The 27,006-nt window shown below is 34.3% G+C and overlaps 1 protein-coding gene and 1 non-coding gene across 3 annotated transcripts in view; both read left to right on the top strand.

Annotated features, from left to right (window-relative positions):
• The window catches only part of LOC124358554, a 232,629-nt gene that overhangs the window by 12,588 nt on the left and 193,035 nt on the right, over positions 1–27,006 (top strand). The window lies entirely within an intron of this gene.
• Positions 20,985–21,055, top strand: Trnaa-agc. The gene has a single exon. It is a non-coding gene; the product is annotated as a tRNA-Ala (tRNA).

The following is a 27,006-nucleotide window of genomic DNA, read 5'->3' as shown; positions in this document are numbered from 1 at the left end:
TGCATGCTAATGATTGTATCGTCATGCAGCTATATTCTACTAGACTGCCAGTATTCAAGTTAAATTAGTATGCAACCAGATTGTGGAATCCTTACACACCAGACATGCATGCTAATGATTGTATCGTCATGCAGCTATATTCTACTAGATTGCCAGTATTCAAGTTAAATTTTAAGCTAGATCTTGAATGCACAATACATAATGCACCAATAGCATACATAGCAACACAAGTATCAATAGCATACATAGTATCTTAAAAACAAGTAAAATTCTGAAATTTTAAATTCTTAAGTGCATTATAATACAAAACATATTGATCATAACGAATATCACTAATAATAATGTATTAATTTAAATTTTAAAACAATGTGATATTTATAACTAATCTGTTCTAGTCGTACATTGTAATGTTTTTAAAAGGCGCATTTAAATTGAGATATTAACTCAATTTTATTATACAAGAAAGATATATGTTATAGACTGTCTATTCCATGGTTTATATTAAAATCTGAGACAAATATCATTAGATATTTCACATAATATCACAGAAGCAATTATTAATATATAAATTATTATAGAAAGCCTTTAAAATTTGCTCTGTTTAATTGCAATAATAATTCATTCCTACTCAAATAATCCAATTTCCCTTACAAGGATAAAATATACTCGGCAAATATAAACAAATTCTATGAATATAACCATAATCCATATACCTATAGCCTAAAATTTACTGAGGTCCTCGAAGCTAGTAATTAAAATAGTCTTTTTTCATCTTCGTTTTTTTCTCACGAGAACTTTACCCTTACACTTTATATATATATAGGTGATCGCTCAGCTGCTGCTTGTTTGATTTTTCTGAATAAGTCTTTGTAGTAGACAGGTTTTCAGAAAAGTACAGTCTTGCAGCTGAGGTTTCCACTATGTCTCTTAAAGTCATGTTAGCTCCCTTACCTTTCTGACGCCACTAATTTCTTCAGTTTTTATTCACAAACTTTATTATAAGTGGATCTGATACGTTCCTTTTGTGATACCTGCTTGGTAACCTGTGCACTGATTGTATTTCTGTGGACCTGTAGTCAATTTCAGTTTTTTGATCAGTTATCTTAACTTAATCTTAATCTTAATCTTAACTTAATCAGTCATCGACCTTTTCATCTGCAATTCGCTCCACAGCGTGAATTTCCAAATTGATACCTCGTTCGTACCGTTCCAATGTATTAAATCGAATAACCATCCAGTTTGCCTTCTTGCTGCTTTTCATGTTTTCAGATTTCAGCTTTGTAACTTCTTCAGTCAAATGTTTATTTTCTTACCTGAGCCCATTAACTTCAACCCTGATTTTATCATACTGCCTGGATTGAAATTCATCATCTACGGTTTTTAATTTAAGCTCCATAGTGTTTAATGTTTGTGTAATTTTACCTGACATACCCTACATTTTCTCTTTTCACCATACTGAAGAGATGAGACACTATCTGGACTAGACAGACCACCTGAAATCTTTTACACTTGTTACAAAACCACTTCGCCTTATTCTCTTAAGATAAGGCCCTCCACTTCGACTCTCTGATGCTACAATTTGAATGAAAAGAAATTTTACATACTACACATGTAGCACATTCACCTTCAAGAGAAATATTTTGGGCACAGCGACCACAGACATTTTCAACTAAACACACACACAGAATAAACAAACAAGACAGCTTTCAACTGCAGAGCAACCTGCTGTAGATCCTTACAGCTTCCAGCCCAACTGATTCCAAAAGAACAGACTCCAAAATCTCCTTACATGAACTCGGTGGGAGTGGTTAGTCCCAAATATCGGTGTAAAGGTTGAGTCACAGAACTCAATGGGAACGATGAAGCCTAGAACTCGGTGGGGGAGCTGAGACCCAGAACTCGGTGGGAGAGCTGAGACCCAGAACTCGGTGGGAGAGCTGAGACCCAGAACTCGGTGGGTTGGGTGTGTCCCAGAACTCAATAAGAGGGGTGAGTCATAGATCTCGATGGGAGAGGTGAGACCCAGAACTCAATGCGAGGGGTGAGTCCCAGAACGAATAAGTACTAAAACTAATTACACGCTTAGTTTTATAATATTAGATGATTCTTTGGGTGAAGTGTACAAAACATTTTGCATATTATCGAAAACATTGTATGCCTTGTATAATGAACTTGGAATTCCTGAATTTGGTGAACATTTGAAATTGTTTTAGGTATAATTGTTACCTAACTACTCAATTAATTAGGGCTGCTGAATTTATCCATTCATTTATGAGAAAAGAACCACTAAGTTCCAAAAACAATACTAATAATAAAAGAAAATATCAGTTCTGGATAATAATTTAAATGTATTCATTAATCCATTTGTTGACAAAAATGTGAAAACAAAAGGAGTTATGGTGTGTCATTACACAATGATGTTGTAAAGGGTATGTTGAGTGAGGTAGAGTCGATTGGTGAGTGACATTGTGCTATGGAAGGGGCGGAGGTGGATGTGGGGGGAGGGTTTCAGGTCTTTTCTCTACTCAAGAGTGTTTCGCTCCATCGTCTTTGTTGTAACACAAAGAGTTGATTGTACAATTATGCATGCACTTGTGGTTCCTTTGATTTCGGTCGGAAATATTCGGTCCAACGAGGTTTTTCAAAAGTACTACAAATAAACCAACGAGTTCTTGACATTTCGGAAAGGATTATTAAAATTATTTTACAGTGTACTTTGTATTACATTGCATTGTAATGCAGCAGCGCCTGGCTTAGTGATTCTGTAGGAAAATATTATCAATATTAGTAGCAGTTTTATTCTTAAAACATACTAAAAGAATGATTGAATAGAGTTGAAAAGTATTATAAATCAATAATTATCATTATTCTGACCACAGTTTTTATTAATTATTTTCTGTTATATTTCAGTAATTCTACACTATTTCAAATATCTGTATTTTTAGGAGCATTAGCATTGTAGATTTCTCTACTATAATTCAATTCGTATAAAACCAACATTTTATGGATCCTATAGAATTCATATTTTCACCTACATTACTACTGAGAACTGATTAGTGTTACTCTGAAAGCCTTTTCGTGGCCTAATTATATATTTTTTGTTGTTGTAAAAACTACTTTTATTATTGTTTTTGTTTAAACTGCAGCCTACAACCTTATTCCACCCGGTGTTTGTTTCACGGATATGTCCTGCTACGTCATGTGCCGTCTAAACTGTATCCTGTGAAACCCATCAGGTTAGTGAAACTGCTGAAGGAGCCAACAGAAGAGCTGCCCTCTAGAACTGTTACAATAAAGAGATGTATTTCTCCACCAATTAATGATCATTCCAATCAGCTTATATTGCGAAGGATTGAGTGAATCGGATCATTTTAAGCCTTGGGAATCCTTAGGAATCCTCTTAGCTTATACATGGATTATCTAACACGTGCAAAAGTAACAAAATATTGCATTTTGTGTAAGCAAGAATGTTTAAGTAATTGCCTAAAAATTATTGTTTTGCTTGCCCTTACCGGTACAGCTCAAATACTCTCGTATAGGAATCACCAAACAATATGTACACAAGGTATATACAATCTGAGCTGTTCAAAATAAAATTTTATTTAATTTGATAACTTATTGCAGTACTTCCTTCAAGTTTATTTACTACCAAACTTGTATTTAGTATTAAATTTAATTTTGAATAAAGTATAAAATAAAAAAAAATCCGTGGACTCAAAAAAAGTATGCTACAGTTATTTAAGACTCATCTTCTTGGTATGTTACATATTAAATCAACACTTATGGTTTTTTGACTATAAATAATCTCAAAATTTATTTAACTTTATATTACGTTTTATCTCATCTTCTAACTCAGATGTTAACTCACTGTACCGTTAGGGTAATATGAAATCTACTAAGGTTATTAATTAAAACAATGATAGTTATTAATTAGTTTTTTTTAAATATTTTTGTAACGTATCACTTTTGTAAAGAATGAGTGCGGAATAGATTAAAACAACCATTTTTGTACACAACGTGTTAAAAACTAGTTTTTGTTTATACGAAGGAAAAGGGATTATTGAAAAAATTGATTATCGAAAAAAATTTAGATAATTATCATAACAGATTATAAGACATTAAGTACGAATTATCTAAGAGGCTTAAAGGCTTATTTTTTGTAGTAAATTCCAAGAAATAAATTGTATTAGAAAAGTAAATTTTTGGTAGTAAATACACTAGAATAGCGAGTTAGATTACAGTATTACAGATAGATAACACTAACTCGCTAAGTTCCATGTTGGAGTGTGGGAGGCACTGATAAGGTCGATAGAAGGCGGACAGTAACGTGAACGGGTTGGCATTCCAGTCTCCATCTTGCTTTTATTTTGCGACAGGTGGAGAAGACCATCTGGTCGGCCACTAGCGGGGCCTTCTTAGCTTACATTCGCTCATTCACGCACACAGTGCGTATTTGCAATTTTTGAGATAATTATTCTTGTAAAATTTTAAATCTTGTCTGATATAAATAAAACAACCTCTTCATTTAGAAGATATGCTGGTTGTTTTGTATAAAATTTTTCCCAATTCTGTTAGAAATGAGAGTTTAAAAAGATGAGTTCAAAAGAAATGTAATCTTAGAACTCAACACTTTATTACAAAGACTACATTGTTGCGGGTTTATATGACTAGCCATAGATTAACTTGATCTAAGATAGTAATGGACATTAAATAAATGTGTTGGCGGCTCTTTAGCAACGTTATTGCCAAATTTCATATTTACATAACAAAGTCACAATATGCTAAAATAATGTTTTAAGAGTTTAAGTATCTTGGTTCTACTATAGATGCAAGAGCAATTGTAAAAGATGTAAGGATAATCGAATGAAAACTTGCTCGTTTAAATGGAGGTCCCTGACTGGGGCAATGTGCTATCCAAACGTGCCTGTTAATACCAAGGATGAAGCCTACAAGCAGGGCTTTATTAAGCTTTGGCGAGCCCCCGATGGCCCGGGCCCCGGTAAAATTGTCTGAGAAAACCGGTCTTAGTACGGGCCTACAACACTTGCAACACTGTACGGCTCGGAGTGCTGGACACTGGACAGTGACCGCACTTCACCGAGATAAACATGCTTCGCTGGTCAGGAGGTATCATCTCCTAGCTGATGATATTGACTCAAAACTCCTTGTACAGTGATGGACATTGTAGAGGAGAAGAGAGTAGATTCGAACCTTTTACTGGTACATGAAGACGTGGGCATTGTAGCAAAGCTATGGGCAATTGACTCAAAGCTGGCATGAATGGCAAGTACGTTCTTGGGGAGCCAATGACGTTTAAGGTTATAGGAAAAACCAGAAAAAAAGAAAATTGTTGAGAAGTTACACGTGTACACCAAACCTCCTGCTGTCATCGCATCTGTTTTTACCAACAAACGTAACTCTTCCAAAGTCCATAACCATTTGGATCTTCTCCACACCATCTGGTTGTGGCCATCGCAAAGTAACAACAAGACTCTTTGCTGTGTAAGAGTTTTGGTGGTCCGGACAAGCAGCCTTTTGAATACTAGAAGATACATTTGTTATTTATATTTTATTATAATACTTAAATCTTGAAACTATTCTTCCGAAAAAAATAGATTTCTCAATTTATATCCTAGTAGGATAGGTAAAACATACGTGGTTACATGCTTCCTTCTTTGTTTCAATTGGTTAACATAAACTAATGAATATATCTTACTTTTTGTAACCTGGGAACATAACAACGGACTTTTAAGTATGTCTTCAGTTAAGTATTTACTTAAGAATATAGCTCTTTTACATTTATTTTAACACTTTTTTGGTATTAATAAAGAAGTTTCGGAGAAATAAAGGAGTTAGTATCTTATAATAAAATAAGAAATACATTTTAAATATAACAATAAGAACTAAATCAAGCAAATGGATGATAATTAGCAATGCGTCTCTATTGGTTCAGTTGCTTGAGCCTGAATAGCCTGGATTACAGTATACATGATAATTACATTGCTCTCCACTCTGTAGACATTAGTTATTATGTAAAGTACTCGTATTTCCAGACGAACATTGTATTTTCTCATATTACAACATTCATAACCCGGCATTGAATAATAGATAGCTCACAATTCATAAGCTAATGTATGGTCAGTCTCTATCCTCCATCTCAGGATAGTAAATCTTCATCTCATTTTCCTGGCAGACCGTCTAGATATCATATTATTACCATGTTTTTTGCGTCTGCTGTTTTCTATGATAATCATAAACTTATTAGATTGTTTTATGTTGGGGTTTTATATTTTGAAACTTTCGAGATGCCGGACATCAGTTCAGGGTCGAATATGGGTCTGATACTAATTATCTGTATTAATTATCTATACAAGTAGTGTGGGAGCCCAGAATAGACTAGCTGCTATCTAAGACATTTACTAGTCCTTAGAAAAGTTCATTTATTAATGAACTGACCAAAGAAACAAATATTTTTCCATTTTAACCTAAGCAGTGAACCACTGAAACATTGGGAATATTTTATTAGGTGACTGAGAACTTTTAATTTAAACCTCCCAATCATTTCAATTATCAGGCCACACTGATGGAGGCCAGCAGCTATCTAACCCCAACTGCTGAATAACAATGGCTACGAAACTCACAAAAAGGTTTGCGGCCACGTAGCCTCTTCTGTAGAAGATTATTACCTGGCCACCACTGTTGGAAGACAGTAGTTACAAGTCTCTTCTTGTGGAGATTTGTGGCCACCTGGTCCCCCTATAGAAGGTTTTTATTTAACTGACCACCACTGTTGGAAGATAGTGGTTACGGGCCTCTTCTTGGAGGTTTGCGGCAATTGGGCCTCCTCTGTAGAAGGTTATTGGTTACCTGGCCTCCGAACAGATGAAACGAGTATCTTCTAGTGGTTTGCGGGCTCTACTGTTGAAAGCCATTGGTTACTCTGACACCACTGATGGAATCCAGCGACTATATAGTCCTATCTGGAAGATGAAAAACTGCTATGGGTCTCTTTTCTTGGAGACTTTCGGCTACAAGGCTTCTTCCTAGAAGGTTATTATTTAACTGGCCACCACTGCTGGAAGATAGTGGCTACGGGCCTCTTCTTGGAGGTTGGCCTCCTCTGTATAAACCTATTTTCTACCTGGCAATCACTGCTGGAAACCAGCGGCTAACTGCCCTCCCGTGCTGGAGTCGAAAGACCATATGATCTTGAAGCTAAATAGAAGAAATGTACAAAGAAAAGGCTTGACATAATTCAATAGTAACGTTTTCACACCAATTTGAAAAAAGAATCAGTTTGTTAATAGCGACTAATTGAAAATTTTATACTATTCACGATGTAAAAATAACATAAAATATTAGTACAATTCTGACATGCTTAATATAATACGAGATGATTAAATCCTACTATTGCACCACTAATGAGTTATAGTATGCTCCAAAGAGATTTTATCACTTTGACCGGTTTGTAATTAGTTTGCTGTTGTAGTTACGTGACCGTAAAGTATGGCTAGAACCTTAGTGCTCGGTTGTTAGCTACAGTTGGAGGCGACGGTAATGGCAGTGCTCTTACACTGGAATCCTTCTGACCGTATTCAAAATTAAGTAACGTTAAATTAAAGGTAATTGCATTCTGGGAAGCATCAAAGCCTGTTAGTGGTGGGTTGGTACAACAAAACACCAAGTAAATGTTTTTGAGGTCTAAGTAATGGAAGGGCGGTCTCCACCCACTGACCGATAAAAGTTATGTCTTCTTTTATGGCCTATTTGTTCCGAAGCCAACATGAATGAAAAGCTTTCAAAACTGAGGTGTTTCTGCTGAAACAAGCGACTCTATGCGAATACTTGGAAGTTAAATATTAACTTTTGCGGAAAGCTGTTGTTTGCAAGTATTTTGTTTACTTGATTTGATGAATATAGTTCGATTGCAACTTAAAAAATTACAAAAGTAAAAATACTTTTGAATTATTAAGGTAAAGGTTATGTATTAAAATGGTGAATCTAAAGCATTTTTTACTACAAAGTAAGATGATAATAAATGATATTTTGTAGCAACATTGGTTTTACTGTACTTTATTATGTTTTGTATATTATTTTATATATTTTTATGTTAAATAGTTTATTAGAATTTAGCAATACATCCATTATTGAAGTCTAAGCTACTTATATAGAATGGATTTCAACCATAGGTCATAGGATTTGGGAACCATAATTCGGCACCCAACAAAACGTAGCGTCCTTTCTTCACATAAAACCTACTAACAATAATTGTCATTGGATTTAGGAACCATCAAATTTGAAAGTATTATCACAGAATAACACATGGCGCCCTTACTTCACATAAATCCAACTAACAATATAGGTTATTGGATTTGGAAACTATCAAAGCGGTTAGTATTGAAACACAGTATATTATGGCGTCCTTATTTTACATAAAACCAACAAAAATAATGGTCATTGCATTTGGGAACTATCAAAGCGAATGGTTTTGGCACCCAGAAAAACGTAGCGTCCTTACTTTACATGATACCAAATAACAATTATGGTCATTGCATTTGAGAACTATTAAAGCGAATGGTTTTGGCACACAGCAAAACGTAGCGTCCTTACTTTACATGATACCAAATAACAATTATGGTCATTGCATTTGAGAACTATTAAAGCGAATGGTTTTGGCACACAGCAAAACGTAGTGTCCTTACTTTACATGATACCAAATAACAATTACGGTCATTGCATTTGAGAACTATTAAAGCGAATGGTTTTGGCACACAGCAAAACGTAGTGTCCTTACTTTACATGATACCAAATAACAATTACGGTCATTGCATTTGAGAACTATTAAAGCGAATGGTTTTGGCACACAGCAAAACGTAGTGTCCTTACTTTACATGATACCAAATAACAATTATGGTCATTGCATTTGAGAACTATTAAAGCGAATGGTTTTGGCACACAGCAAAACGTAGCGTCTTTACTTAACATGATACCAAATAACAATTATGGTCATTGCATTTGGGAACTATCAAAGCGGATAGTTTTGGCATACACCAAAACATGTAGAAAATATCGTTGAAAGCTGAGGAATGGAATGGCGGCTCTCGGCTCTCAGCGCTCGGGACCACCTAGTCGATAAAATGTATATCTTCTTTTACGAGCTATTTTGTTCCAAAGCTGAATGAAAAGCTATTAACGCTGAGGTGTTCTCGCTACAGCAGGCGGTCCTCTGAAAAGATTTACAAGTTTGATGGTTGGGTTTTGTTCGCTGGTATTGGGTTTATTTGGCTCAACAATAGCAACCCGGTATCAATGGAAACTGGAGAGAAATAATTATTTTCAATATTATTTGCACGTTAAATTTCAGATAATAAAGTAACTGAACGCAACGTTTTAATATATTATTGCTACATTCAACTATATTATATATTATTACACGAAATATATCTTTAATTTCGGTTTAAGGTATTTATTCAGTTGTCTTTAAACTACAGGCCAAATATTGTACAGATCTCCTTCACACCTCTAGGCCTCACTCATGCCACCCTGTCAGCCAGCCTGCATGCTGTATTAAAAAAAATACTAATTATGTATTAGTAATACTATTAATAATTATACACGTACAATTCTTTACAGCCCATATTATAAATATTAAATAATAAATAATTAGGATTTATCACTGCACTCGTATCAAAAGTTTAATACAAGCGTGGAAGTAGAATATTTTTGACAATAGTTTGTTTGTAAGAGTAAGAGTAACAATCCAAATATCAACAATAAACTCATTTCAAACATGCTTCAACCTAAAAGGAATGCAACCAAAGGAAGAAACGAATCCTTAACTAACTTAAGGATTTTAAATCTTTAAATATATATATATATATATCAATTTCTATTTCTCCTTTAACATTCTGATTTATGTCTCAAAAATAACAAATATTCTATATAAGACCTGATGGCAAATTTGTTTTTTATGAGCTTTTGAAACTTCAAACATAAACGAGTTAGCTATAAGGCTGGCTGGCAGTGGTAGTTGCATGTCTTCTCAGTAACTTAACTTCTGACAACACATGTGACTGTATTATCCCACTAACTGTAACTAAGACAATGAGTTAGTTATAAGGCTGACTGACAGTGGTAGTTGCATGTCTTCTCAGTAACTTAACTTCTGACAACACATGTGACTGTATTACCCTTCTCGCTGTAACTAATACAATGAGTTAGTTATGAGGCTGACTGGAAGTGATAGTTGTATGTCTCCTCATTAACCTAACTTTTGTCAACGCTTGTGACGGTTTTATCCCACTCGCTGTAACTAAAACAATTAGTTAGTTATGAGGTTGACTGGCAGTGATGGTTGTATGTCTCCTCATTAACCTAACTTTTGTCAACGCTTGTGACTGTTTTATCCCACTCGCTGTAACTAAAACAATGAGTTAGTTATGAGGCTGACTGGCAGTGATGGTTGTATGTCTCCTCATTAACCTAACTTTTGTCAACGCTTGTGACTGTTTTATCCCACTCGCTGTAACTAAGACAATGAGTTAGTTATAAGGCTGACTGACAGTTGTGGTTGCATGTCTCCTCATTAACCTAACTTTTGACAACACGTGTGACTGTATTACCCTTCTCACTGTAACTAATACGTACAATGAGTTAGTTATGAGGCTGACTGGCAGTGATGGTTGTATGTCTCCTCCTTAACCTTACTTTTGTCAACGCTTGTGACGGTTTTATCCCACTCCCTGTAACTAAAACCATTAGTTAGGTATGAGGTTGACTGGCAGTGGTGGTTGCATGTCCCCTCAGTAGTCTAACTTTAGACAAAGCTGAATATAACTTTACATCTCAATTTCAAGCTTTTTATGCAATAAAGACACATTATGACGTGTTAGCAACTTATTGAAAAATGTATAATCAGCCTTGACAGTATACCCTGACTAATTTATTTATCCAGAAATTTTCTGGTTGCCAACACGGTTACTTAAGTTGTATTTCATAATGAACATAGTTATTTACTAGACTAACTTTGTAAGAAATTTCTATAAAGCGCTGCCAAACAGACAGACAGTTGCCTACACAATTTTAAGAAATATATGTACAGTCCTTAACGGTTTACGGTGTAGCATAATTTACACAGCTTAGGTCTAACTTAGTACAGAAAATTAATGATTCCTAAATTGAATGAAGACTGGCGCGTGCCTGTTTTGCCTGATGCCATCGCTATGACGTCTTAAGGAAACCGATATATCAACAAGCGTTATAAAAAAGTCAGAACTTTACAAAAAATGTAGTACCAAACCGCGTATTGCTAAAGTCTAAACGTAGCTCAAACGCGTTAGTTGTTTATGTGCGTATCATGCTTAGGGTGAACCCTAATGGATGTGGAGAGAGTGCACAAAGTAGATAATTGTGCGGTACCCGAAGTACTCTCTTCTAAGACCACACTCTCATGACTAAGCAGCTGAATTTACTGTACGAGTATATTCAATACCGAGTGCTCAAGAAGTGTCTCAATATTGCTTAACAAATAATATTGTAAATGGAGGTGTATAATTGTTTAGAGTTTATTTAGTGCTAACATAATGGGTCCCCCAGATTGAAGGCTAATTGAGATATAAAATAACATTTAATGTTAATAACTGTTGTGCAATATATGGTTTATCAGTGACTAACTGCAATAATACTATTTTAATAAATTGTTGAAAGTAGTTTTAGAAAGATTAAGTAACGTTGCTAATGTAAATATTATGCAAACTCCTCGTGTTCTTGTAAAAATTTATCCTTCTCATGTTCGAACAATTGATCTTAAAGGACTATATTTGTCATATTTTTAATCCTATCCCCACCGAAAATCATGTGCACGACGATAAGGAAAGGTGAAAACGAGGAAAAATATATTTTTGAAAAACCACACAAGGCCACCACTGTTATCCCTTGGTTTTAAATTTGTAAATGGTCCTCGTACTGTAAACACATTAGCAGCAACATGAACCGACTTTAAATATTCCGTAGACCTCACCCTTCTTCATTAACACCAGTGCCCTGCGTAATTTGTATTCATTTAGAGATCTATCAACATGACAGGCCGTAAATAATGAGTGCACACAGCCCACAGCAACCGATGCCTGGTCACCGTTGTGTGATGTCGCTCCACGTTGGTGCGGGAGTGTACGATTGTAATGTTACTGGTGCTCTAGGTTTACCCTGATATTCAGCAACCAAATATCATACTTGTAAATATCTAATCATTTCTAGTCGTACCACGATTTATGTGTTATGACGGTTTTCGTTATACTTAACCATGTAATGTTTAAGTACTTTCAGCCATAATTTGGATTTTTTGTCATATAGCATATTTGTGTTAATTTTTGTATTCTTATTGTATCTGAAAGCTTCTGTATTCACCCCACCTACGTGAAATATGAAGTGTAAGAATTATCACTCACATGCGCTAACACGGTATGAATAATAAAAATACCATTTCATTATAGTTTTACCATCATAATAAGTCTATATTTTATTAAATAGGATACCATAATTAGAATTAAATGCAAAAGTCTAGCAGTGTCCAGGAATTAAACAAGGTAGGAATACGCCAAACCACGTGTCGCGTAGCAGACTTCGAACTAAATCCAAAACTTTAGCTATGTCCAGCATTTAAACAAGTTAGGAATACGCCTAACCACGTGTCGCGTAGCACACTTCGAACTAAATGCAAAAGTTTAGCTGTGTCCAGAAATTAAACAAGGTAGGATACGCCAAACCACGTGTCGCGTAGCAGACTTTGAACTAAATGCAAAAGTTTAGCTGTGTCCAGAAATTAAACAAGTTAGGAATACGCCAAACCACGTGTCGCGAAGCAGACTTCGAACTAAATGCAAAAGTTTAGCTGTGTTCAGCAATTAAACAAGGTAGGAATACGCCAAACCACGTGTCGCGTAACAGACTTTGAACTAAATGCAAAAGTTTAGCTGTGTCCAGGAATTAAACAAGTTAGGAATACGCCAAACCACGTGTCGCGTAGCAGACTACGAACTAAATGCAAAAGTTTAGCTGTGTCCAGGAATTAAACAAGTTAGGAATACGCCAAACCACGTGTCGCGTAGCACACTTCGAACTAAATGTAAAAGTTTAGCTGTGTCCAGAAATTAAACAAGGTAGGAATACGCCAAACCACGTGTCGCGTAGCAGACTTTGAACTAAATGCAAAAGTTTAGCTGTGTCCAGAAATTAAACAAGTTAGGAATACGCCAAACCACGTGTCGCGAAGCAGACTTCGAACTAAATGCAAAAGTTTAGCTGTGTTCAGCAATTAAACAAGTTAGGAATACGCCAAACCACGTGTCGCGAAGCAGACTTCGAACTAAATGCAAAAGTTTAGCTGTGTTCAGCAATTAAACAAGGTAGGAATACGCCAAACCACGTGTCGCGTAGCAGACTTTGAACTAAATGCAAAAGTTTAGCTGTGTCCAGGAATTAAACAAGTTAGGAATACGCCAAACCACGTGTCGCGTAGCAGACTACGAACTAAATGCAAAAGTTTAGCTGTGTCCAGGAATTAAACAAGTTAGGAATACGCCAAACCACGTAGCAGACTTCGCTGACAACCCACAGGCAAACAAAAGAGAAATTGTGTCATTCTACCAAAGTGTTAAGCTTTAATGACTCTCAGCCAAATCCCATGGGTGGAGAAGCACATCCTAGTACTTAATCTTTTATATGTAGCGTGCAATATTAATTCTACAAATGAAATCTTTGTCGATACATTTTGTCACATTATAGCCTACAGTCAATTTTTTCATTTTTATTATGCGTACGCAAAGTCCAACGAAAAGACGTTCGGTAACGCTCAGCCACATTCCATGTAGTGACACTGTCATTGAACTCAAGGTCTACATATAGAAATGAAGCTTCATAGAAACTAGGTCTAGAGGTGAGTTTGCTCTTCTAGATATCATGTGGTCATAAAGTTTTTCACCCCTCACCACTCGAGGAGGTTTATAAGTGTCACTTACGCTCAGCTAATAAGAACTGAGAACTGCAACAAAAATAATGTTTCGCAATAATACGTATTTGTCACAATATAGAATAACATCGCGTTTCAAAACACGCTAACTTAGAGAAGTGAAAGCTTGTTATTAACATTGGCAAACATGACCGTTCCCTAAAATCACATTGAAAGAGGCGTAATAAAAGATTACATGAGTAAAAAATAACAAAAATTCCCCTCTAAATTACTTTTAATTTCGGTTTTGCATACAGCTATAGAGTTAGGACATAGTAATTGATCAATATTAAGGTAATCGATGGCTGAATACATTATGACATAGTATTGTGATCAGTAAATCAGCTAGTTTAAAAGTGTTTCTAGACTATTTGTGTTTAATGGCAAAAAACAAGAAGATTTAAACAGACGAATAGATTAAGTCCTTCATTTCTATTAGACTAGAAGACTGGAAGAATGTTGATATTTTTAATACCTATATTAAGAAAATTCAATAAAATATCACTCCTTCTATTTGAAAAGATTTTAGTAGTAAACTTACTCATGTATGTCTTTTGTAGTCATAAACAAATCCGTCCATTTCATGCGGAAGACCAAAAAAAGACGATTAATGCCAATACTTGTGTTTTTAAACAACTTTGCTCGGCAGAGGTGCTTGTAAACGCATTAATTGTGAGTTACACATAAGGTTGTCTTGCAGACAATAAACTGTAGTGAGATTTTTGTATCTATATTTGGACTTAAAACATTCAGATATACTGATAATATTCTTATATTCTAGTTTTTCAACATAATGATCTATAGAAACTTTTGAATGCCTACAAATAATACATTCCATTACCAGTAAGTACTGTAATTAACCTTTTAGTTAATATTAATGTTTATGTTTTTCAAAACAAGTATAAATCTTAAATCAGTATTCTGACCTTTGTAGCTTCATATTAAGGTCTAGAATTAGAATAAAAGTTACTGTAATCATGTTATTTCGTAATCGTATTCAATATCGTTGTCAAGTTTTCCTTGTTCTTAATTAACGTGATCGGGAAAGTATTATTTTGGAGGAATCTAAGTCAAGGATATAAGTTTGGATTGTACTCAGCCAAAACAAAAGTCTGAATATAACAAAGACGTATTGTATTGTTGTATCAGATAATTTACATTGTTGCATCATCAGGCTGGTAATCAGTCGAGACTATATTGCTCCCCAGGGATACGGGTTAGCAGGATTTTACCAGCTCCATTATGATTTAAGTCCCCCTACTTTTAGGATAAGAGAAAGCTGAGTATAATACTAGCACCCCTATTATTATCATCCTATCCTGCCTAAATTTGTTTTACCCGCTCGTTTTCTTTCAAGTTGTTATCTGTAAAAAGCAACTGATAATCTACATAAACACGTTGAGAAGATCTGTTACTTTAGATTTGAATAGTGACATTGTTTATGCACTCACGTATCTAACTGACTCTAATATGGCTAAATTTCATAACTTGTTATGAACACACGAAAACCGATTGATATAGACAGACAGACGTACTGTAACAAAATCGAACAGATTTGGGACACAGACAGACGTACTGTATGAGTTATCGAACAGACGTACTGTAACATGAGTTATCGAACAGATTGATAGACAGACAGACGTACTGTAACACATGAGTTATCAAATAGATTGATAGACAGACAGACGTACTGTAACACACGAGTTATCGAACAGATTGATAGACAGACAGACTTACTGTAACACATGAGTTATCGAACATATTGATAGACAGACAGACTTACTGTAACACAAAAGTTATCAAATAGATTGATAGACAGACAGACGTACTGTAACACATGAGTTATCGAACATATTGATAGACAGACAGACGTTACTGTAACACAAAAAGTTATCAAATAGATTGATAGACAGACAGACGTACTGTAACACATGAGTTATCGAACAGATTGATAGACAGACAGACTTACTGTAACACATGAGTTTATCGAAATAGATTGATAGACAGACAGACGTACTGTAACACATGAGTTATCGAACAGATTTGATAGACAGACAGACTTACTGTAACACATGAGTTATCGAACAGTTTGATAGACAGACAGACGTACTGTAACACATGAGTTATCGAACAGATTTGATAGGGACAGACAGACGTACTGTAACACATGAGTTATCGAACAGATTGATAGACAGACAGACGTACTGTAACACATGAGTTATCGAACAGATTGATAGACAGACAGACGTACTGTAACACATGAGTTATCGAACAGATTGATAGACAGACAGACGTACTGTAACACATGACGAACACTGAGACGACAGATGACTTACTGATAACCAACACAGAATTACGAACACAGAGTTGACAGACAGAGAGTTATCGATTGATAGACAGACAGACTTACTGTAACACATGAGTTATCGAACAGATTGACTTACTGTAACACATGAGTTATCGAACAGATTGATAGACAGACAGACTTACTGTAACATATGAGTTATCGAACAGATTGATAGATAGACAGACTTACTGTAACACATGAGTTATCGAACAGATTGATAGACAGACAGACGTACTGTAACACATGAGTTATCGAACAGATTGATAGACAGACAGACTTACTGTAAGACATGAGTTATCAAATAGATTGATAGACAGACAGACGTACTGTAACACATGAGTTATCGAACAGATTGATAGACAGACAGACTTACTGTAAGACATGAGTTATCGAACAGATTGATAGACAGACAGACGTACTGTAACACATGAGTTATCGAACAGATTGATAGACAGACAGACTTACTGTAACACATGAGTTATCGAACAGATTGATAGACAGACAGACGTTACTGTAACACATGAGTTATCGAACAGATTGATAGACAGACAGACTTACTGTAACACATGAGTTATCGAACAGATTGATAGACAGACAGACGTACTGTAACACATGAGTTATCGAACAGATTGATAGACAGACAGACTTACTGTAACACATGAGTTATCGAACAGATTGATAGACAGACAGACGTACTGTAACACATGAGTTATCGAACAGATTGATAGACAGACAGACTTACTGTAACACATGTGTTATCGAACAGATTGATAGACAGACAGACGTACTGTAACACATGAGTTATCGGAACATATTGATAGACAGACAGACTTACTGTAACACATGAGTTATCGAACAGATTGATAGACAGACAGACGTACTGTAACACATGAGTTATCGAACAGATTGATAGACAGACAGACTTACTGTAACACATGAGTTATCGAACAGACTGATAGACAGACAGACGTACTGCACACTTCGAAAACTTAAGTCCAAAATCGACACCGCTCTTTCCTCCGACCAAGAGGTATGTGTACAAATACCTAGTTACAAGTCTTTGAGACATTTCTATCAATAATTATCGCACAGCTGGACAAACATACGGACTGCTATTTGACCTTCTGAGCCTAACAATTAATTACTTTCTTCAACCAAGAGAACCTATATAGCAAGTTATAGGTCACTATAGCATTTCTCTCAACAGACATCGCACGGTCGGACGGACAACACACGATTTTAAGAATCGAGTTCATAGTAAGATTGAGCGTTTACATTTCACTGTAATAAAGTATGTTCAGTATCATTTTGGACGAATCTAAGGCAAGGATATAAGTTTGGATTGTGCTCAGCCAAAACAAAAGTATGAATATAACAAAGACGTATTGTATTGTTGTATCAGATACACATACACACATACATCATACATTAAAAATACTAAATATTAATTTAATGTTAAATTTGATTGGTAGAATAAAACATAGAGTAAAGAAATATTAGTAATAACATTTAAAAGAGTTTAAACAAAGCTTCATAAACCGTACATATCATGTCAGCATAATTAGTTTGTGAATAAAATTGAATTTAATTTAAGGAACATGAAAAGATCCATTTCATTAATCAAATTGAAATTGGCGACTTATTAGTGACCATAATGTAAGTTAAAACTCTGTTTTGATGTCCCAGACTTTTTAATTACATTATTTTACAACAGGGTAAACATGAGGATTGTATTGCCGTTGTAATATTTTATCTTGATTTACGGTGCACATATAGGGTTACGTACATTTCTCAAAGCATTACATATATTAATTGTGGAGGAAACTTAAAACTTTCCCTCTGCAAGTTTTGCACTTCAAGGATATGTTAATTTGAAAAAAGCTACAAATCCACTTGTGACCCGTCTATCGCCCATTCCATCTTCAAGTGCAGGTGAATATTATTTACTATCATGTCGTTCAATTTATATAATTTAATTTAATCAGACACTCTGTAGTTCGTTATTCATTATATTATTGTTTAATACAGCAATTTTTGTACATTATGACAGCAATCACATTGATCCCCTCTGCGTTAGCACTGTCGCACGATCTGGCAACATAGCACTGCCCTCTAACTAGCAGTGCACCCAAGTGGATAGTATGCGAAAGAATACATGAAAGCAATGCTTGAGCACTATGGTTGAAGTATTGTCTTTGTCCTCGCTTGCGCTCAAAACTAAATTATTTATTTCTGACTTTCCTAAGAAAGCTCAATAAAGACTGTTTCTTACCTGTCACCCAATAAAGTTTAAATTTATGCGAAATTTAACATTTATCACTTATATTATACAAGACCTCTTATCTCTCTGTTATATGTAATCAGTATTCATTTACAGATGTATCACTGTCAATAATAGTGAACACAGCCCATATTCACTGCACCATGACTGACATTCAAATTGAGTTCCAATAGGGTTAAACTGAGATTCTTTACGGTTTTATGGGCTAGTTGAGATGTTTCTGTGAAATATAAGGATTACAATTTTTAGTTCACTCAACATACTAATAATTTTGTCCAATTCGCTGTTTAATAACTTTTAAAACTACACCAGGTCTGTATTGAGTCTTTAATATACGGCGTCGGTCAGCTATTTCGACTAAATAAAGAATCTCGGAGTAAGAAGTTATCATAGAACTTAAAGATGTTGATGAGGTTAAGAATATGAATTGAACTAGGCATCAAACAAAATACAAGCAAAACATCTTTTTGTCAACATTATTTTAAACTGAGTAACGAAAAAAAGGATGGCATTTTGTTTAGAAGTGGTTAGAGTAAAGTACACCATTTTGTTTATAACACAATATGTAAAACGTTAATAATACATTTGGATAATTTCCGCAACTTTAATTCACCTTCTATCGGTTTTATAGTTGGTACTATTACACAGGTGTAATATAAATATCTGTTATTGTAGTTTACCTTTTTTCAGATATTCGATAAGTTATTCCTAAGTTTAAGTATAAGATATATTGTTACTGTTACATTTAATTTATTATTCTTCAATTATCACCAATATTCTTTTATGAAACACAGAATCATAAAGGTCAGAACGTTACCGTATTGTAATCAGTTTGAACGTCACCTTATTGTAATAAGTCAGAACATTACCTTATTTTAATCAGCGAGATCATCATATTATTGTAATCAGTTAGAAATTCAACTTATTTTAATCAGCCAGAACATTAGCGTATCGTAATCGGTCAGAATATCGCCTCATTGTAAGAAATCGGAACGTAATCGTATTATAATCAGCCATAACGTAACCGTATTGTAATCAGCCGTAACGTCGCCGTATTGTAATCAGCCATAACGTCACCGTATTGTAATCAGCCATAGCGTCACCGTATTGTAATCAGCCATAACGTCACCGTATTGTAATCAGCCGTAACGTCGCCGTATTGTAATCAGCCATAACGTCGCCGTATTGTAATCAGCCATAACGTCGCCGTATTGTAATCAGCCATAACGTCACCGTATCGTAATCAGCCATAACGTCACCGTATTGTAATCAGCCGTAACGTCGCCGTAACAGAGCTTGAAAATAACATAGGCGTTCCTTATTGTAGCAACCTTACATGTTTGAAATTATATACCTGCTTCCAGCCGCATTACTAAATAAGGAATTAATAATTATAATAAAAACAAGGCTTCATTTCTCTTTTACTGCAGTTCTATATTCATAGCTTGGCAACCTAAAACACTGATCTATATGTGAAGGGTTTATTATATTGAGTCAGCTGTGTTATATATTGAGTACATACATAACACAGCTGAGTAACGCAATTCCTGACTCCTGAACTTCTGATCATGCAATCAACTAAAGACGTGCCCAGTATTGTCAATAAAGAAAATTGAATGGTTTATTATTATAAAGTTGAAAAATAGATTACATTGATCTGCATTGTTCTTTTGTATGCCATAACAACTGCTTAAGTATTTGAGTTGCATATTTCCATGAAAATAAGAATGACTTCCTCAACAATTTTGTTAGGAAACAAAAAAGGAGGAACTCAACTTATGTTATTGTTTTTGAAGAACAGTGAGGCTTGTTATTTAATTTATCATTACTTTAAATTCAAAAAAATACAATTATATACGTCTGTATTCTAAAACTACAAGCAGAAATGTCCCATTTTATTATATTTATTTATACTAGGTTAATTTGTCGACAGAAAATTCCGTACTGGGCTTGTTTGTTTGTAATTTTTTTACAAACAAACAAGCTAATTGCTCCAAACAAATAATCAATGTAATGTGTAGCGAATAAATCCGCTACGTCCTGCGTTCATTTACTCCTGTGATGCAACTGTGTACTTGTTCCAAGCTAACAGCACAGTTTTAACTAGTACGTAGTCTTACTTGGTACCGTACGTATTTTGAAAAAAAAAACTGTAGTCACATGAATTTTATGGATGAAAATAATTTGTTTCTTGTTAATTACCATGATAAAATTAAATATTTTCTTTGACACAGCTGATCGAAATAATGAAATATCCTACTTTGAGTTTTCGATTTTGACTACCTATTCTAAATTATTAACTCTTAAGTGCTGCTGTTATCTTGTATATATAAGCCCTCGTAAAAAATGAGAGCTCTGTGGTGTAATGGTAGCACATTCACCCAGCAAGTGAAAGATCCGGGTTCGAGTCCCGGCGGAGCAAGTTCTTTTTGCGATTCAATGTTTATTTAAATTAAATTAGGCTATTGCCACTTATACAAATTTAATGAATTTAAATAGAAGTCATTTGACAGATATTTGGTCTTCCGATCATATGTTAGTTTGGTTATTTAAACACATGCGAAAGAAACGGCCAAATACAAAATAATTGAATCGTAAAAAGTGAGGACTCTGTGGTGTAATGGTACCACATTCACCCGGCAAGTGAGAGATCCGGGTATGAGTCCCGGCGGAGCAAGTACTTTCTGCGATTCAATTTTTATTGAAATGAAATCAAAAATTGTATATATATATATATATATATATATATAATACAATTTTTTGATGTATATATATATATATATGATACAAGACCGAATCCTAATTGTAGTCTGATATTGTAGGTTGAGCCATGGAAAGGAATAAATAGGAATTTACCACTGTGCCTTTACTTAAAATCAGTAAAAATCTATTCCCCATACTCCATATTTATGAAGGCCTTACAAATTTATTAGTGGCAATAAAAACAATATAAACTTGTTCGCCACGTGTTTGGCATCTTTATTGCCTTGCAGTTAGGTTGGCTCGTGCTGGGAATAATAAATTCTCCACCTTTTCTAATTTTAATGTACCTTCCCCGCAGTCTAACATTCATATTTATATGTGTGCATTAAAATAAATACTTATTGTTTTAATACAATAACGTTGAAATTCATGTCAACATTATTTTATAAACAATTAAAGTCTTCTTGGAAATTTGACGTAAAAGGATAATAATTGAAACATGTCTAATTTAAAGCAAAACTACTCGGGTCAAGTTAATTGTTCACCAATTAAAGCAAATATCCATGGAGTGTGTGTTCAACCATTCTAAAACCTTTTGAATACATTCTGTTTAGTTTTTGATGGATAAAGATGGAAAGATGAAACTCGGGATACCTTTCTGGGAAATAGAAGAGAACTTTTTAGTCACCGTTACAACTTTGTCCATTTCTCCAAAAATGGAATTTGGGGGGGGGGCGGTAATCATCGGTACCAGTTGAAAAGTGCCTCTGATGAATGAAAGAATTTCGGGTTTTTTACTTGAATGAAAAGAATTCCCATCACCGATTATAATCGTGCAAGTATACTGGATAAATACCAAGATGCACAAATCATCCGATAAAACCTCTATTAGAGTCTACAAAATAAGTTCTGAGAGGCAATGAGGTTCAAATAATTTTCTATATTGAGCTTCATAAAGTTTGATTTACAAAAATGTAAAACCCTATGAGTGTAGCGTAAACTCTCATATATCTGTAGAGGTTATCTGTAGAATGTTGGAACAATTCGTGAAATTATTGATACTAGATACACAATATCCGATAATAGATATACAATATCCTATAATAGCTACACAATAGGCGACAATAGATACACAACAGCCGATAATAGATATACAATAGCCTATAATATATAGGCATTAGGCGATAATAGATACAAAATTACCGATAATAGATACACAGTAAGAGATAGTAGATACTCAATAGGCGATAATAGATACACAATAGGCGATATTAGTTACACAACAGCGACAATAGATACACAACAGCCGATAATAGATATACAATAGCCTATAATATATAGGCATTAGGCGATAATAGATACACAATAGGCGATATTAGTTACACAACAGGCGACAATAGATACACAACAGCCGATAATAGATATACAATAGCCTATAATATATAGGCATTAGGCGATAATAGATACAAAATTACCGATAATAGATACACAGTAAGAGATAGTAGATACTCAATAGGCGATAATAGATACACAATAGGCGATATTAGTTACACAACAGGCGACAATAGATACACAACAGCCGATAATAGATATACAATAGCCTATAATATATAGGCATTAGGCGATAATAGATACAAAATTACCGATAATAGATACACAGTAGGAGATAGTAGATACTCAATAGGCGATAATAGATACACAATAGGCGATATTGTTACACAACAGGCGACAATAGATACACAACAGCCGATAATAGATATACAATAGCCTATAATACAGTATATAGGCATTAGGCGATAATAGATACAAAATTACCGATAATAGATACACAGTAGGAGATAGTAGATACTCAATAGGCGATAATAGATACACAATAGGCGATATTAGTTACACAACAGGCAACAATAGATACACAACAGCCGATAATAGATATACAATAGCCTATAATATATAGGCATTAGGCGATAATAGATACAAAATTACCGATAATAGATACACAGTAGGAGATAGTAGATACACAATAGGCGATATTAGTTACACAACAGGCGACAATAGATACACAACAGCCGATAATAGATATACAATAGCCTATAATATATAGGCATTAGGCGATAATAGATACAAAATTACCGATAATAGATACACAGTAGGAGATAGTAGATACTCAATAGGCGATAATAGATACACAACAGGCGATATTAGTTAAACAACAGGCGACAACAGATACGCAAAAGCCGATATTAGATACACAAGAGCTAATAATAGATACATCATAGCCGGTAATATTTACACAATAGCCGATAATAGATACACAAGAGCTGATAATAGATACACAATAGCTTATAATAGATACACAATAGCCGATAATAGGTATAAAACAGCCGATAAACGCTAAAATAGACGTTATATATTGTAACATACTAAACTGTTGCTTGAATTTAGTAATAGAACTAACTAACATCGTTCAACAAAAGTATCTCGGGAAAACCAAAACATTGTTAACAGTGAGTCGAGGTGAAAATAATGAGTACATGACATGTGGAATGTGCGTAATGGTAATCATCTTAACCTTTCTCGCATTTGAGTGTGTCTTTATAACTTTTGATGTTACATCTCAAAAATGGGTTACTTCACGGATAAAAAGTTTCTTTTTGGGGTTAATATATACACACTTCAAAACTAAAATTTGCTATCAAATCACAAACCTATACAAAAACAAAGCATGATGACTCCCATAATTGTATGCAAACCAATCATGCGAACACGTAGAACGTATATAATTTAGAAAGTATATTATAAAGGAAACAGGCCAGGTAATTATTATTCCTGTCACGCGACGGCCTAACTGTAAGGCAATAACGGTGGAAACACGAGACAAAGAAGTTAAATGTTGCCTTTATTATCATTAATAAACCTTTACGGCGGCGTTCAGAAATGTGCAGTCAAAAATCGCTTCATTGCCGCTAAGTAATGCGAGAGCAGAGATTCCTAGTTTAACACCGCTTTAATGAAATAACAGTATTTAAAAAGCAGGTTGTCAGAACAAAATCCTAAATTACAATATGGTAATTAAGAAGTTGGAACTTTTCCTTTTATTTACAAAAAAGCCCTTTCATGTCCCCAAAGTTAATTAATTTGTTTTAACAAACCAACTAAGCCACCACGAACAGTTTTATAGGAAGCTTCGACTTTAAAAGCTTCACCAAAACGCCCCTGTTAGGGTTATTTTTAGTCTTGTATGAATTCATGTCTAAACAATTTTACTTTTTTTAATTTTATTTTATTTTTATGTCAGGTACCATAAACTCTTTGCTTTGGAATAATTTTACTGAATTTGTAAACAGTAATAATCACAACGTAGAAACTAGAACGTTTGTTGCTAGATCGTAAATTAGTGTATTTACTGGCGTATTTTGTCTTTTAAACGGGTATAGCAAAATTTACGTACACATCTGTTGTTGCATGTTGCATGTATATTTTTGTTTTTATAAACTAATAGTTAGTATAATTAGTTGATACCGTTGATTACAACACATTAAACATGACATAGTAAGTTCAGTAGCGCTGTTAACACGTAGTATATAGTTAGTTGATTATCGCTGCATATCTACACATTACACATAGTGTAGTAACGCTATATAATTGTTAATGCTCATTATAATAAACATATGTTATAAAATAAGTTGGTTTTATACTAACAGTTCCAAAACGTATGGTGAGTTTTTGCTCTTTTCCTGACTGGTGCTTAAATAATAAAAGTTTATAGGTACTTAAAAAATGTCAAATTTTAGTATTTTAAAGGTTTGAAAAATAATGCTTTAAATAATAAACATAATTTAAATTATTATGATAGAATACATTATTATCGTAACCTAGTGACTGCTCTGACTCATTAACAATACTGCGGCTTTAATTAATAAGTGGTTTTACTATGGTTTCAAATTGTGTTAGACAAATTTTCTATGCAGTAACTCTAAATGCAAAACTCAAGTGCTAATTTTTCGGGTACTCATTTGTCCGGTTACGAAAGTATACAAAGAGCATTCTAATAACTTTGCGGAACATAAACGGACTTCCCTTGTTCTACTTTAGCACTTAACTTATAATAACGCTGTTAAAATGCTGCTAACCCTGTCCCACAGGAGAGCGAGGCAAGGGGCAATACAATCCCAGCAGAATACGGCCCTCAAGAGGCTGTAATGGAAAATCTCTCGTATAACAATACACTACGCGTTTGTTATTTTCATGCTTTTGTTCCCTCTGCATACAATACGACGACATTCTTCAGTTCGATTTTGTTTTCAAAACTATACGATTTCAATGCTATTAATTGAAGCAATAATAAATAAAATTAGTTGTTATTTTTTATTTTATCTGTTTTCTGACAGGTTATTCACATTTATAATATAACACTAAACAATAATAGGTTTTTATTTTACGATTTCTGTAATCGACTGTCATGTAGACTCATACAGACTCGTGTTGGCTCTTTGCTCAACTTCACGTTAATACGTTAACAGGGGTTTTACATAACCGTATAGAAATTAATATGATATTTTAATTAATTATCAGACTTTTTTATAATTATAATAATAAATGAATAAGTATATTTTAATGATAAAGATAAAATAAGTTTTTGGTCGAAGTTTTATATCATTATATCATTGACCGAATAAAACAGAAACATTAAAAGTGAAATAAAAAGACTAATGAAAACTGAATCGGAGAATAGCGAGTTAATTCTTGTCATATAGGTAAAGTTTGTTAAAAAAGATCATTACGGAAGAAGAATGAATACTTCTTCGCGTGGAATTGCGCAGGAAGTGAAGAAGAAGCCCTGAGATGCTGAATCCGTTAATCCAGATGCGGTTCACTCAGCAACAGAACATAAGCTCATAGAGCTCATAAGCTGCAGTACATGCGAGACAGAAAACCCTCCACTACAGTAGTGCAATTCGGGTTTACAGCCCAAAGGGTTACAGCAGGGGAAGGCTGAATTGCAGCAAACCTAATTTAATGAGAATCTTTGCCCAAACTACAGGACTTTGCCTATGTGGAGAAAAGAAGGAGTCAAGCTTACTACTACAGCTTTGTGTGGTTCCAATGAGGATCAATTCTAGTACGCAAGAAAGAAGGGACCAGACAAGAGCAAGTCTTTTAGAGACAAAGCTTTCACTTACATAAGTAGATTACAGTGGGTAACTTTAAAAACCTCTCTCTGAATTAATTATCTAACCAATGAATCGGAAAATTCTGTTCAATAGCCTATTGAAACTATTTACTGCCATTTATCATTAGGTTAATCATTAGGCTAATTAGGTTAATCTATTACAATAACGATAAGTAGGTGTACCTATCCATAAAATTAATTATGGATATAGATATTGATTTATAAAATATGAATTTTTAAAGATACTTAATTTTTAACTAATAGTCCAATTCGCTTTAAAAGTTTAGTAAGCTATTTAGCCTTAAAACATTACACTTGAAGATTAGATCCATAACCAGAGACTGGAATAAGTTAATTAGTATTGCCAATTAAATTATCACGCTGGTATTTTGCTGTAAAAATTAAATAGATCATTACAAAATTAGAAAGGAGTAGTCAATGTGCGTCGAGTCCCTTCCCAAATTATATACAAAATGCACCGATGGTCACTATTAAGGGAC

The sequence above is a fragment of the Homalodisca vitripennis genome, chromosome 1 (genome assembly GCF_021130785.1).
Source record: "Homalodisca vitripennis isolate AUS2020 chromosome 1, UT_GWSS_2.1, whole genome shotgun sequence".
Classification (NCBI taxonomy): domain Eukaryota; kingdom Metazoa; phylum Arthropoda; class Insecta; order Hemiptera; family Cicadellidae; genus Homalodisca; species Homalodisca vitripennis.
This window is presented reverse-complemented; position numbering and strand designations above follow the sequence as displayed.